The sequence below is a fragment of the Anser anser genome (genome assembly GCF_964211835.1).
Source record: "Anser anser genome assembly, chromosome: 10".
NCBI lineage: Eukaryota > Metazoa > Chordata > Aves > Anseriformes > Anatidae > Anser > Anser anser.
In genome coordinates, this window is record NC_139730.1 from 1,163,579 (window position 1) to 1,175,613 (window position 12,035).

The window sequence follows — 12,035 nt, forward strand, 5'->3', positions numbered from 1 at the left end:
AGGGGACCTCTGCTGCCGGACACCACAGCTCGGCGAGGATGTGCCAGAGCACGGCTTTGTTTTAATAAAAAAACTAAATTGAAAAGCGTTGTTCAAAAGGCTGTTCCAGATCTAAAGGGAAATAACTTTTGCAGAGTTCGTGGAGCCAAAATGTGCTTTGGTTCTTCCCACTGTTGGAAGAGCTGTTGAGAGGTGTTGTTTTTTTTTTTTTCTCTCTCGCTCTTTCTCCCTGCCTCGCCCTCACACGGTTATCCAATCTGCCGTTAACGCTGGGACCGAACCAAAACTCCGGTGCCAAAACCTCCACACTTGGAGAACCTTCGGACTCCGAGCTGGGGCTTAAATTACGTCCCGCACATGGCCCCAGCCGTGCTGGAAGGCAGTCCCAACTGCACGCCAGTCCCTGGCTGCTGAAGCCCTGGCTCTGGGGCGAGCAGCGTTCTGCCCGGGGTTTGCCCACCTTCCCCCAAACCGGAGGCTCCTGTATTTGCTCCACACTGCGGTGGTTTCCCTGCACGGTGGCTCCTTGGGGCGCTTTGCACCATTTCTGCTCCGGTGCAGAGGTGCCGTGGCATGGCTGGGGCTCCCTTTCTGGCTGGCTTGGGCAACCTCTCCCCTCGCTCCTGCTGCAGCTGGGTAGGAAACAGCTCCAGCAGCTCAGCCCCTGGCACGAGGGCACGGGGAGAGCGCAGCAGCGGCTGCCAACGCCTGCTCCCGGCGGGGAGCTGGGGAGCTTGGGGCTGGCACAGCTCTCGACTCCGCGCGGTGGGTCTGGGAGCCCTGCGCACGCATCCCACAGCACCGACAGCGGCACGAGCGTGCCCACGCTCCTCCGCCGCAGGGAACGGGGTGGGCTGTGGGCGCTGGGTTTTGGGGACAGTGCCCTGGGGCATTGCTCCACCGCCCAGTGCCGGGCAGAGCCAGCTTTGCTCCCCAGCCTTCCCGCTGGAATTTCCCATGGCTTCGAGCTGCCGAGGATGATGCCAGCCTTGGCAAAGCCACCGGGGCTCGGAGAGAGGCCAGCTCACCCAGGCTCTGAACGCACCCAGCCCGCAGGCGAGCACGCCGTGACAACTGCCTGCAGGCCTGGCTCGCTCGCAAACAAATGCAAAACGCAGCAGGATCACAGGGGGCTCGGTGTTAAGCGAGGACAGGGCGCCTGCTCCCGCCGTGACAGCCAGCTGGGAAATCCCTGTCCTCATGCAGAGGTGCCTGCGCCTGCGAACACCTTGATGCTGAGCCAGCGGGATCAGCCTTTGCATCAGCGGGATCACCTTTTCCATCCCTGGCATCTCCTTCTCCATCCTTGTTTTCCCCTTTTCTGCCCCAACCCAGCTGTGGGGGGGCAGCCAGCGCCCGTCAGCGGGTGCCTGCGCCCACCCAGGAGGCACACAGGGAAGCACCACCACCAGAGCTGTTCCCTCTGACCTCTCCTTTCACACTTCAGTCATTTCCTGCTTTTTTTTTTTTCTCTTCTTCTTTTTTCCCCCATTCCCCATGCCTTTGCCCAATAGTTTTCATTAAACCCAGCTCGTAAACAAGGCACATCCTCCCCTTTTGGAGCCCATGACCAGAGAACTCTTGGCCTCATTCTAGCAGTACAAGGTGTTCCAGTGATTATTACCCCTAAATAATGCGGTTTAACAATTAACAGTTTGTTTCAACAGCATTTGCATTTCCCTGCTACTAAACAAGAGACTTTAATCTCCGTGCACAAACAGCGTCTTGTTGGGACAAGCTGCAGGATGCGCGGGCTGCACCGTGCGGAGCTGTGCCAGCTTTGCCACCCGGCTCCATCCCGTGCCGGGCTCCCCTCGTGCTCCTGTGGCACCACCGGGGGTCCCACGGCACCACCGGGGGTCCCACAGCACCACCGGGGGTCCCACGGCACCACCGGGGGTCCCATGGCACCACCGGGGCTCCCACGGCACCACCGGGGGTCCCACAGCACCACCGGGGGTCCCACGGCACCACCGGGGGTCCCATGGCACCACCGGGGCTCCCACGGCACCACTGGTCTGCCATGAGCGGTGCGGGCGCAGCCGGTGCCGGTGCCCAGGGGCCGGCGGTGCGGGTCGGAGCAGCCAGCGCCTCTGCTCCGCCGCTCCCCGGGCTCCTTTGAACGCGCTGGCTTCAATTACCTCTAATTACACGCGGTGTATCAGAAGGCAGACGGCTTTGAACCCGGCGGAGAATCGGGGCCGTTTCCAGGCGCAGCGCAGCGAGCCGCCCCAGCCACATGAAAAGTTGATGTTTCTGGAGCTATTAGAGAAGTGTCTTTTAATGATTTAATAAAATCGCCGGCGTAGCAGTGAGTCCTCTCAGATGCCAGAACCCTCGTGCAATCCGCCACGGCTCTGACAACTGGCCTCCTCGCACATACCGGCAGGGAAAGGTTTTGGGACCGGCCTGGGGTGTCAGCAGCGAGGGGGCTGGCGGGGACGCGGGGAAGGGGACAGCCCTGTCCTGCTGGCACCGTGGTGGCCACGGCCTCCCCTCCAGACACAGCCGAGGCGATGAGAGCACGGGGTACCTGCAGGCATAAGAGCGGGGTGAGAATCCCATTTATTCCGAGAACGCCTGGCGACCTTTTGCAGGCAGCGCAGATAAATGCTGGGCCAAGCGGCATTGTTCTCTCTTAATACAAGAAATAGAAACATTAATCATCTAACCAGTCATTTATCATGGTTTGGGGGCATTAATTTGATGGTATGTCATTTCCCATTGGGTTTGTGTGTTGTGGAGGTTGCATTCAAAACACCTTCAATTAGATGTAACTAACGATACCGAGCTATTTTAGGGCCTGGTGATCCCTTCGAGCAGGAGGCTGCTGTGACGGCTGCCGGAGCGACCAGACCACCTCTGCCTCCCCTCAGCCGCTGGTGGCCTGATGGTCAGATCCCTTTGCTGGAGGAAAAGCCAGGCAGGGGCTGCCCCTGGGTCCTGCAATGGGCTCTCGCCCTGCACTGGGTAAATCATGACCCCCTGGGAGGCCGGGAGCCACCCGTTCCTCCTTCCTCCCCGGCTGCTCAGGCAGGCAGACCCGGGAGATCAGCAGCTCCCGACCCTCCTCATCCTCCACGGGCCTGCTGCAGGAGGCCGGGCAGCTCCCTGCGCCCAGGTCAGAGGCACCCAAAGGTGGGCGAGACCTGGGGGGGGGGGGTGCCGGGAACACCCCACAAGCTTGCCCAGCCCGTGACAGCGAGCACCGTGCTGGTGCAGCCTTGTGAAGCGGCCGTGTCCAGGCTCAGGGCTGCATTTGGCTCCGGGCTCGGCTGCGGCCTCGTCGTGCAAGGCGGGGAAGGCACGTAACCTCCCGCCGCGCTCATTTGACTGGAGGGAGCTGTTAAGTCTCCGAGTGGAAAAGCACCCCTAATGACCCGCGTTATTAATGGCTGCTCGGGGAGTAATAGCAGAGCTGGGCAGATCAGAGGAGCTTCGTGCAAACAGCTCCGTCACCCTGCCTCGCGGCTGCCCTGCACCACCCTTATCTCTCCCAGACTGGGGCAGCTCCCGAGCAGAAGCTGCCCATTGTGCCAAATTGCCCGGCGCAGCAGGCAAACACTCATTAGGGGCTGGGTGGAGCCAACCAAGCCCGTACTCAAGGGCCACCCCGACCACAGCAAAGCCGGGCTGCGGCACCAGCCTGAGCTGTCAGCGCCAAGCAGGACGAGCTTCGCCACCGCAGGTCGCAGCCGGAGCTTGGCCGTGCCTCGGAGAAAATCTCTTGCCGGGGGAAAAGCAAGGAGCTGCCCTCCGGCCGGGCGCGCAGCTCCCACCGTGCCGGTCGTGGTGCTCGGCGATGCTCGCCGGCGAGCCCCGTCTCCTTAAACCCTGCTCCAAAGCAAGCCAGGGAAAGGCAACTGCTGCCCTTTGAGAGCGGGGTGATTTACCGCACCGCCTGCAATGATTCATTCGGGGCTCTCCTGGTCTGTTTGGTCAGGGCCGTTTTGCAGGCTCGGGGCTTGGCTCCTGCTGCACCATCTCAGCGGGGTTTCTCCCGATACGCGTGCGTGGTCCGTGCGGATGGGACCTGCACAGCTCCCATGCCCAAGCCCCCGTGTCCCTGTGTCACCAGCAAGATCAAGGACAGGGCTGAACCCACGCGGTCTCCTGGCCTGCCTGGGTCCCCCTGGACAAGGGAGAGAGGTCAGGGGGAGCGGGAACGATCCCCAGCACAAATTGACCCTGTCCCAAGGCTCTGTCAGCACAGCAAAACCTCCTGGAAGAGATGCTGCAGTGAGCTTCCCCGGCTGGCAGGAAACCCCGAATCACTTTTACGGGCTGGAGAGCCTTTAAAAAACCCAAGCGAGGCCACTTGCATGTGTTTGTCTTCGCTGCCAGCTTGGGCTTTAGCGCAGGAAATGTGGCCAAGGAGATTTCTTTAAACAGAGGGAGACCCTGCCCGGGGGGTGCAAGCATCTGGGGCCAGATCCTGCTCGGTGCAGGCTGCCGATGGCTGGGGGCCCTGCCTGCGTCCCAGCGGCGATCCTGGCGGCGCCCCCCCGGGGGCCACGAGCAGCACCTGCCCTCCTCGCGCTGCTTTGCCGACGCGCCCGGCCCTGGCCGCATCCTGCGGCAGCTGTGGGGGCTCTGCCCAGCTCTGGGGGTTGGAAACGCCGGCAGCAGCCACAACAGCTCGGGGAGGCTGGGGGGGGGCGACCCACTGCTTGCTGAAACCGCTCCCCGGGGGCCTTCCTGGCCAGGCTGCTGCTCCCTCGGGACGCCGCAGCAATGCTGCTTGTTATTCACCGAGCCCACGCGGCTGCGTTTCTGCCTGGGCTCCAAGCAGTGCCCTGGCTGTCTCGAACGAGCGCGAAGCCTTTCTAAAACTTTCCGGCGAGCTGACAAAGTCCTCCGTGATGTAGCGGTCCCAAGTATTTGCTTGATCTGCTGTTGCCACACATTCTTCCGAGAACAAACACGCAGAGCGACGCGCGCACGTCATTCTCCTCCGGAGAGCTGGCTCCTTTTCTCTGGTTATAAACCAAAGCTGACAAGTGTCAGCCCTCCTGCCAAATTTGCACTGACTGGCATTCTCATGAGTGTTGGTCAAACAGTGAAATCCATTCATTTGTCTAAAAGCAAACCAACAGCATTCTCCTTGTCTCAGGCTGGAACAAAGCCTGTGCCTGTCTGCTCCCAGCGCCCTTCCCGCGCGTTGGGGCGCCGGGCGCTGCCCCCCCCGGCCCCGTGGGGCAGCACGGCCACAGCCCCGGCCCCTCCAGCGCTGCCCGGTGGGGAGCTTTAAGGGAGACCTTTGGGCAAAACCAGAAACCTGAAATTTCGGTGTATTTCAAGGTAGGGAGGTGGCAAGGCTGATGCTCTAGGTGGGCTCTGCGAGGTCACTGTGCCTGGCTGCTCCCCTCCAACCCTGGCGGAGCAGCCCCTCGGCAGCCCAGCACCACGTCCCCGTCCCCATGACCCACATCGGCCCCGGTGCACCCCAGGGATTCTCTCTGCAGCCGGTGGGGGCTCGGCGCTGCTCGCTGCGCTGTGGGGCTGCCCCGCTGTGCTCCCAGCTGAGAGCAGCATCAGCGCCTGCTGCTAGGGCTGCCGGCTGGGCGTGCATGCTTCGTGTTTGGTGAAGTGCTTCTGAGTGCGATGCTTCAGCTCCAGACCAGCAACAGATTGAGCAACAGAAGCATCTTTCTCTGTTGTGGAGCCTTCAGGAAGCTGTGGGTTGTTTTCTATTTTCTTTCTTTTTTTTTTTTTTCTGTTTTTAAAGACGTTGGAGATGTGCTGGGAGGAGAGCAGAAAGCAGGGTGAGCGCGGTGCGGGCCCGGCAGCTCCTGCGAGCAGCCTGGCGCTCAGCTGAGACAAGTGACAGCTCTGAAGGCCGGGCAGTGAGTGCTGCTGCTCCTGCAGCCCTTTGGAGCCGGGTCCTGGCTGCCGGGGCTGGGCAGTGCCCCCGCGGTGAGCGCTGCAGGAGGGGACACCCGGGCGGCATCGACCTCCAAACCAGCACCGATCCCGCCGGGGGAGGTGGTGGCGGTGGTGAGGACGGGAGGCGACGGGGGGGTCTCTCCGTCTTCCGTTTCCCTCTTGCTTTGATGCAAGTCCTCCCATTTTCTCGCAGGCAGCACGGAATTGTTTGTGGCTTCGCCGAGAGCCCAGCGCCGTGGGTTGCCGGGGCAAAGCAAACCCTTTGTCTCAGCCCCGCGCTCCAGCTGGCGTTCGCATGAGGCTGGCGAGCGTAACTCAGCCCAAACAATGCTGGAGCCCCGCCAGCGCGCCGGGGCATCCTGAACCCCCCCGGTGGCTCCTTGCACGCCCTGTGTGTGGTACGGGGCTGGGCAGGGGCGTGCTGGGGGGCTGGGGGTCCTGCTGACAGCTCCCCCCCCCCCCCGCCAGGGCTCTGCCCCCCTGCACGGAGCCCAGCATGCTGCAGGCTGGGGGGGAGCGGGTACCCGGCTGTGCGTGGCCCTTTGGAGAGCCACCCGTCAAGCTGTGCCCCGTGCTGGGCACTGCCTCCCGTTTTGGTGACGGAAATGTGGTTTTTTGGTTGCTGGAAAGCGGTGGCAGGGCCTGGGTTCGTGTGGGATAGGCAGAGCCCGGCCAGGGCCGGCCCTGAGCCTGCCCCTCACCTGGGCACGGGCTCGGGCTCCCTCTGCTCTGCTCAGGGGGGTGAAGAAGAAAACGGAAAATCTTTGTCACTGCTCAGCAGCCGCACGAGGCTGGCCCTGCGTGGAGATGGGCCGGGTGGTGTGAGGTCAGAGCTGTCCTCTTCTGCAGCTTTTCTGCAGCTTTTCTGCAGCCACCAGCCCGCCCTGCCCCACCGGGGCTCCGTGGGTGCTGCACCCGTGGGGAACCCAAAGCTGCCTCGTGCCTCTCGCAGCGGCTCCAGGCGTGCCGGGCAGCTCCGAGTGAGCGCCGAAAGCTCCCTGCTTTGCTCCTAAAGCACACGATTCAGGGTCGGGCTGGGAAGCGGGGGTTATTGAGCCGAGGACTGGGGTGTGCTGGGGCGGAGGGGGGCTGCCCACCCGCGGGGCAGCGACCCCGGCCCAGCCGTGGGAGCGGAGAGCCACGGCCCCGCGAGAGGCGGCAGCAGTGGCTCGGGGCGAGCGGTGGGATGGCTGCCGCGGCCTTCAATGGTCATTATTCCTCCGAAGGGAGACCACGGCACGGCCCCTGCCCGAGAGCTACTCGCTGCGACCGAAACCGGCGCTGAGCTGTCGCCGAAACCCGTCCCGGGCTTAGCCCCAGACGAACGCGCGCGGCTCTCGTGTATCGGTGGTAAAAGGCTTCCTGTTTCAAAGCTCCCCAAAGCACGGGGGCAGCTTGTTTTGACGTTTGATTAGCCACAGAGAGCGGCTCGAGAGGGCTCGACCGAGGGAGCGAGCACTCGGCGGCAGCCGCGGTGCTGAGCGCTGGGGGCGGCCGGGGCCGGGCGGGCAGCGCTGCGGGGCAGGGCACGGCACGGGCTCCCCCCGGCCCCTCTCGCCACCCCCCCCCCGGGCCCCTCTCCGCTCCCCCCGGCCCCTCCGGCCCTCCTGGCCCCACGCGGAGCCCCCCGGGGCTGCGGGAGGGGGGTCCGGGCACCGCCGGCTGCGGGGGTCGGCATCGCCCCAGTGCCGGGAGGGGGGCTCCGGGCACCGGGAGGGGGGCACCGGACACCGGACACCGGGCGGGGGGCTCCGGGCACCGGGTGGGGGGCTCCGGGCACCGGACACCGGGAGGGGGGCACCGGGCACCGGACACCGGGCGGGGGACAAGGGGCAGGGGGCACCGGGCATCGGGTGGGGGGCTCCGGGCATCGGGTGGGGGGCTCCGGGCACCGAGAGGGGGGCTCCGGGCACCGGACACCGGGAGGGGGGCACCGGGCACCGGACACCGGGCGGGGGACAAGGGGCAGGGGGCACCGGGCATCGGGTGGGGGGCTCCGGGCATCGGGTGGGGGGCTCCGGGCACCGAGAGGGGGGCTCCGGGCACCGGGAGGGGGGCACCGGGCACCGGGTGGGGGGCACGGGGCGGGGGGCAGCGGGGGCGGCAGCGCTGCCCGGAGCCGGCGGAGCCCAGCAGCGGCAGCCCCCCCGCAGCGGCAGCGGGGCCCGGGCCGTGCTGAACTCTCCGGGCTCTGCTTTGCTTTGCTTCGCTTCCTTTCTTTTTTTTTTTTTTTTTTTTTTTTTTTTTCCCTTTCCCCAGACCTAAAGCATGTTGTGTCAGGTCGGTCGTGACACTGCAGGGCTGTTTTCCTTTCTCTTGCTATCGCTGCTATCAAGTAGGAGTTAACAGCTCTTGTTTATACAATGACTATCTGGCCAGAGGCTGATTTAATACCTCCCACTTCTTTTAAGTGCAAATAGACTCTAATGTGTGTATTAGGCTACTTGAATGGCTGTTCTGGTGAAATACTCGCTTTCCAAATAACTTATCTGCAGTCAGCGCTGGGGAGAGGGGAGAGCAAACTTCTTTAGAGTTTAGCAATAATAAAAAGAAAACAATCCGCTTAATATTCCCCTATTTGCTTGGCTGAGCCTTCAGCCACGCCGAGCCTCGGAGGCTTCCAGCCGCCGGAGCCTTCTGACGGCTTTGCGGGCCCCCCCCCGCAGCCCCCCGCAGCCCCCCGGCCGGGCCGGGGCCGCAGCCGCCTGCAGCCGCTGCTGGCAGGAGGAGAGCAGCGGTAATCCCATCCCACCCCAATCCCATCCCAATCCCATCCCATCCCAATCCCGCCCCATCCCAATCCCATCGCATCCCGGAGCGAAACTGCCGGGTTTCTGCTGAGTCACAGCCACCGGGGAACGGGGAGAGCAATTACAGCCGAAAACTGGGAAGGCATCCCAAACAAATTGGTTATAATTAACAAGTAGAAGAATAACACCAGTAATACCATTAGCAGGCCCAAAAGCCATTTGCAATATAATATCTATAATTAGACAGCGCACAGCAAAGCCGGGGCTGAGCTGCTGCCCCGGCAGGGGAGGGCAGGTGGGCGCTGGGGAGCTGGGGGGCTCGGGAGGAGGTGAGCACCCCCCGCACCCTCCAGCACCCCCCGGCACCCTGCAGAACCCCCCAGCACCCACCAGCACCTCGTCCATCCCCTGCACGAGCCCTGGCTCCGTGCATCCAAGGGTCCCGGGGCTGGATGCGGTGGGCGCGGGGAGGCCGGCGGGGCCGGGGCACCACTGCCCTGCCTGCAGCGGGTCGCTGCTGCTGCATTTCCCCACCTGGGTTTGTTGCAGGGCAGCGTCTGATGGAGCTGCTGGGCTTGGGTCTGAGCTGTGGCTGAGCCCCGTTAGGGAGCCCCGGGCCTGAGTGAGCCCCGGGTCTCCTCCTCGTGTCAGTCCCGAGCTCGCGGCCAGATCGATGCAACGAGCGTGGGCCGGGGCTGTCCTGGCAGGGGGACCCGGCTCCGAGCCTGAGCTCAGCTCCCCTGAGCTGCCCCTGCTGCCACGGGGCTGTCCCGAGGCTTGCCCTGCTGTGGGCACCTGGGCACATCTGCGAGCTCAGAGGTTATGGGATTTTCTGTGGGAAACCTGCCTGGGACCTCGAGGGAAGTCCACGGCCCCTTCCCATGCCAAACCAACCTTGCCTCTGCTGCCGGCCGTACCCGTTACCCCTCTCACCCCTCCTGTCCCAAGTTCGGGGGGATGGAGGAGAAAGGCTTGGCTTTTGAGGCTCAGGCCCATGTTCCGTGCCAGCACGAGGTCGCGGCACATCCCCAGCAGCTTCCCACCCGCCGGGCGCCTCTGCCTGGGCAGCCCCCGGCCACGGCGGCGCAGCCCAGAGCCTGGGCTGGGCGGCACGGGTATTGCCCAAGCAGGTCCCGCGGACGAGGGTGAGGTCAACGGGAGCTTTGCTTGTGAAAGGACCGGGTAATCGGGGCCTGTCGTGACAGCACCGGCTCCCGACGCGCTCCTCCGGCCGCCGGGCGAGGCCGTGGCCCCTCGCAGGGCGCTGAGCGTCCGCCCCGAATTTAGGCGCAGGGGCTGCAGGGGGGTGCAGGGGGGGGGGAGGGATGCCCCTGGCTGCCAGGCACAGCCCTGCCCACGCTTGTACACACTCCTTGGAGGGTGTCCGTGTCCTGCCACCACTTCCCTTGGTTTTATTTTTGGTTCTTTTTCGGTTTTCGTTTCTGCGGGAAGGTCACAGCTCAAAAGTTCTGCTGAAGGATTTGGTAAAGAGCGCCGCATTTACAGGCTGGGGTGAGACGAAGTGTCTGAGTGCATCAGCAGCCAAAGCTCGCCCCAGCCACCGGGGCCGATGGGCCCGCGTGGTTTCGCAGGTTGCTGCGTGCGCATTTCCCTGCGAGGGGCCCCGATGCCTGCTCTGAAGAGGGCAGAAGAGAAAGTGGCCCAGCCCGGCAAGTGCTGGGGGGCCCGCAGGAGGCTGGCGGTGCCCCCGCTGGGTTCGAGGGTTCAAAACACCCCAAAGGGAAGGCCCCAAATGCCCCAGGCAGCTCCCGGTGCTCCCGGTGCCAGGAGCGGCCGCGGGACCCAGCCCGCTCGCGCTGGGGGGGGGCTGCGAAACCTCACTGCCAAGAGCAGATAAAACCCGCGGAGCTTCCCCACAAAGCCAAATAAACTTGCTGATAGCTCTCCTCGCTCTCCTTGCTCGGTCATTAGTATGCGTTTCAGTGCCTTTCCAGCTCTGAAATCCTTGTTTAGATAAACTTGAAAGCTAAAGGAAATTTGGCAGGCAGGGTCCTGCCCTGCGCGGAGGGCAGATAGTGTCACCTTAAATGTAAACACGCGCTATTGACTGGGGCCGGGACCGGCTTGTCAGCGATAAAGCCACCTCGCGGGGTGGCTGCCTTCACACAGCCGCGCACAATGAGCGCCGCTTTCATGTTTGGCGAGTTAATCTATTAATGTCGTCCAGGAAATGAGATGGGAACAGAAGCGACTCAGTTACCGGCGGGGCGTGCGTGTGTGTGTGTGTGTGCGCGCAGGTTTCTCCTCTTTTCCCCCCCGCCGCCTCCTCTGCATCCTAATGGCAAACCAACGTGGTCTGATGGAGCCGCAGTAAAGCCTCGCTCAGCCTCTCCCAGGATTAACGGGTACACGGGGAAGCACGAGGGGAAGGTTAAAAAAAAAATATGGGAGAAAAGCCCCGCGTTTTGGTTCAGGGCCCGTGTCCCGCAGGGAGGCACCGCGGCCCCGTGCGGGACCCTGAGCCCCGCAGCGGTGCCGGGGGCAGCCTGCGGGCGGCCGGGTGCTGGGGATTTGGGGCAGGGCGAGCAGCAGGCGCAGCGGGGACCGGCGTGGGATGGGGCACGGCGGCTCCTTCCCCGCGGAGGCCGATTGCACAGGGGAAGAGCGGCTCAGTTTCCCCGAAAGGGCGGCGGCGCGGCGGGTCTGCTCGGTGTCACAACACCCCGCGCTCAGGAGCCGTGCCCGAGCTTTCCCCCTGAGCCGGGCGGGTGAGGACATCTCCGCTTCCCTTCCCGCGGCCGCGAGACCTCGCGGGGTGCCGTGGCCTCAAGCGTGCAGCACGTCTCGGCCAAGCCGTGCGTGGGACCAGCGGCCTCCTTCAGGGGGACCTTGCATCGCCCCGGGGACCCCAAAGCCTCCTGCGCTTGGGCCCATCTCTGGCGTGCTCGGCCCTACAACCCTCGGGGCACGTGGAGGACGAGGGGCGGGAGTGGGCTGGGGCTCCCCTGCCGCCCCCAGGGGAGGGACGCGGCTCCTGGTGGCCCCGCGCCTCGAGCTCCAGCGCGGCCCGTCGGGCTGCGAGAGGAGGCAGCCACTTCTCCCGCCAAGGCTTTCCTCTGAGATCGTTACGACAAAATCTCAGGGAAAGAAAAAAAAAAAAAAAAAAACTTATGGGAAAAGATCATGGTTTCTAATTGGGATGTGCAAATATCAGTTTAAGTAGATTTTAAATCAATATGAACCAGAACATTTCCTTTCACCCCTAATTGTTCTTTCCTTTTTTTTTTTTTTTTTTCCTTTTCAACCAGGTGAGCTTTAATAACCTAAAATAAAACATCTGCTATTTCAGTGCAGTCCTAGCGTGAGGAATATCAATTAACGAGAGGCATTCTTGGTCGTCTGAGTTCACCACAACAGCGCTGGCTGGATGGAAATGTG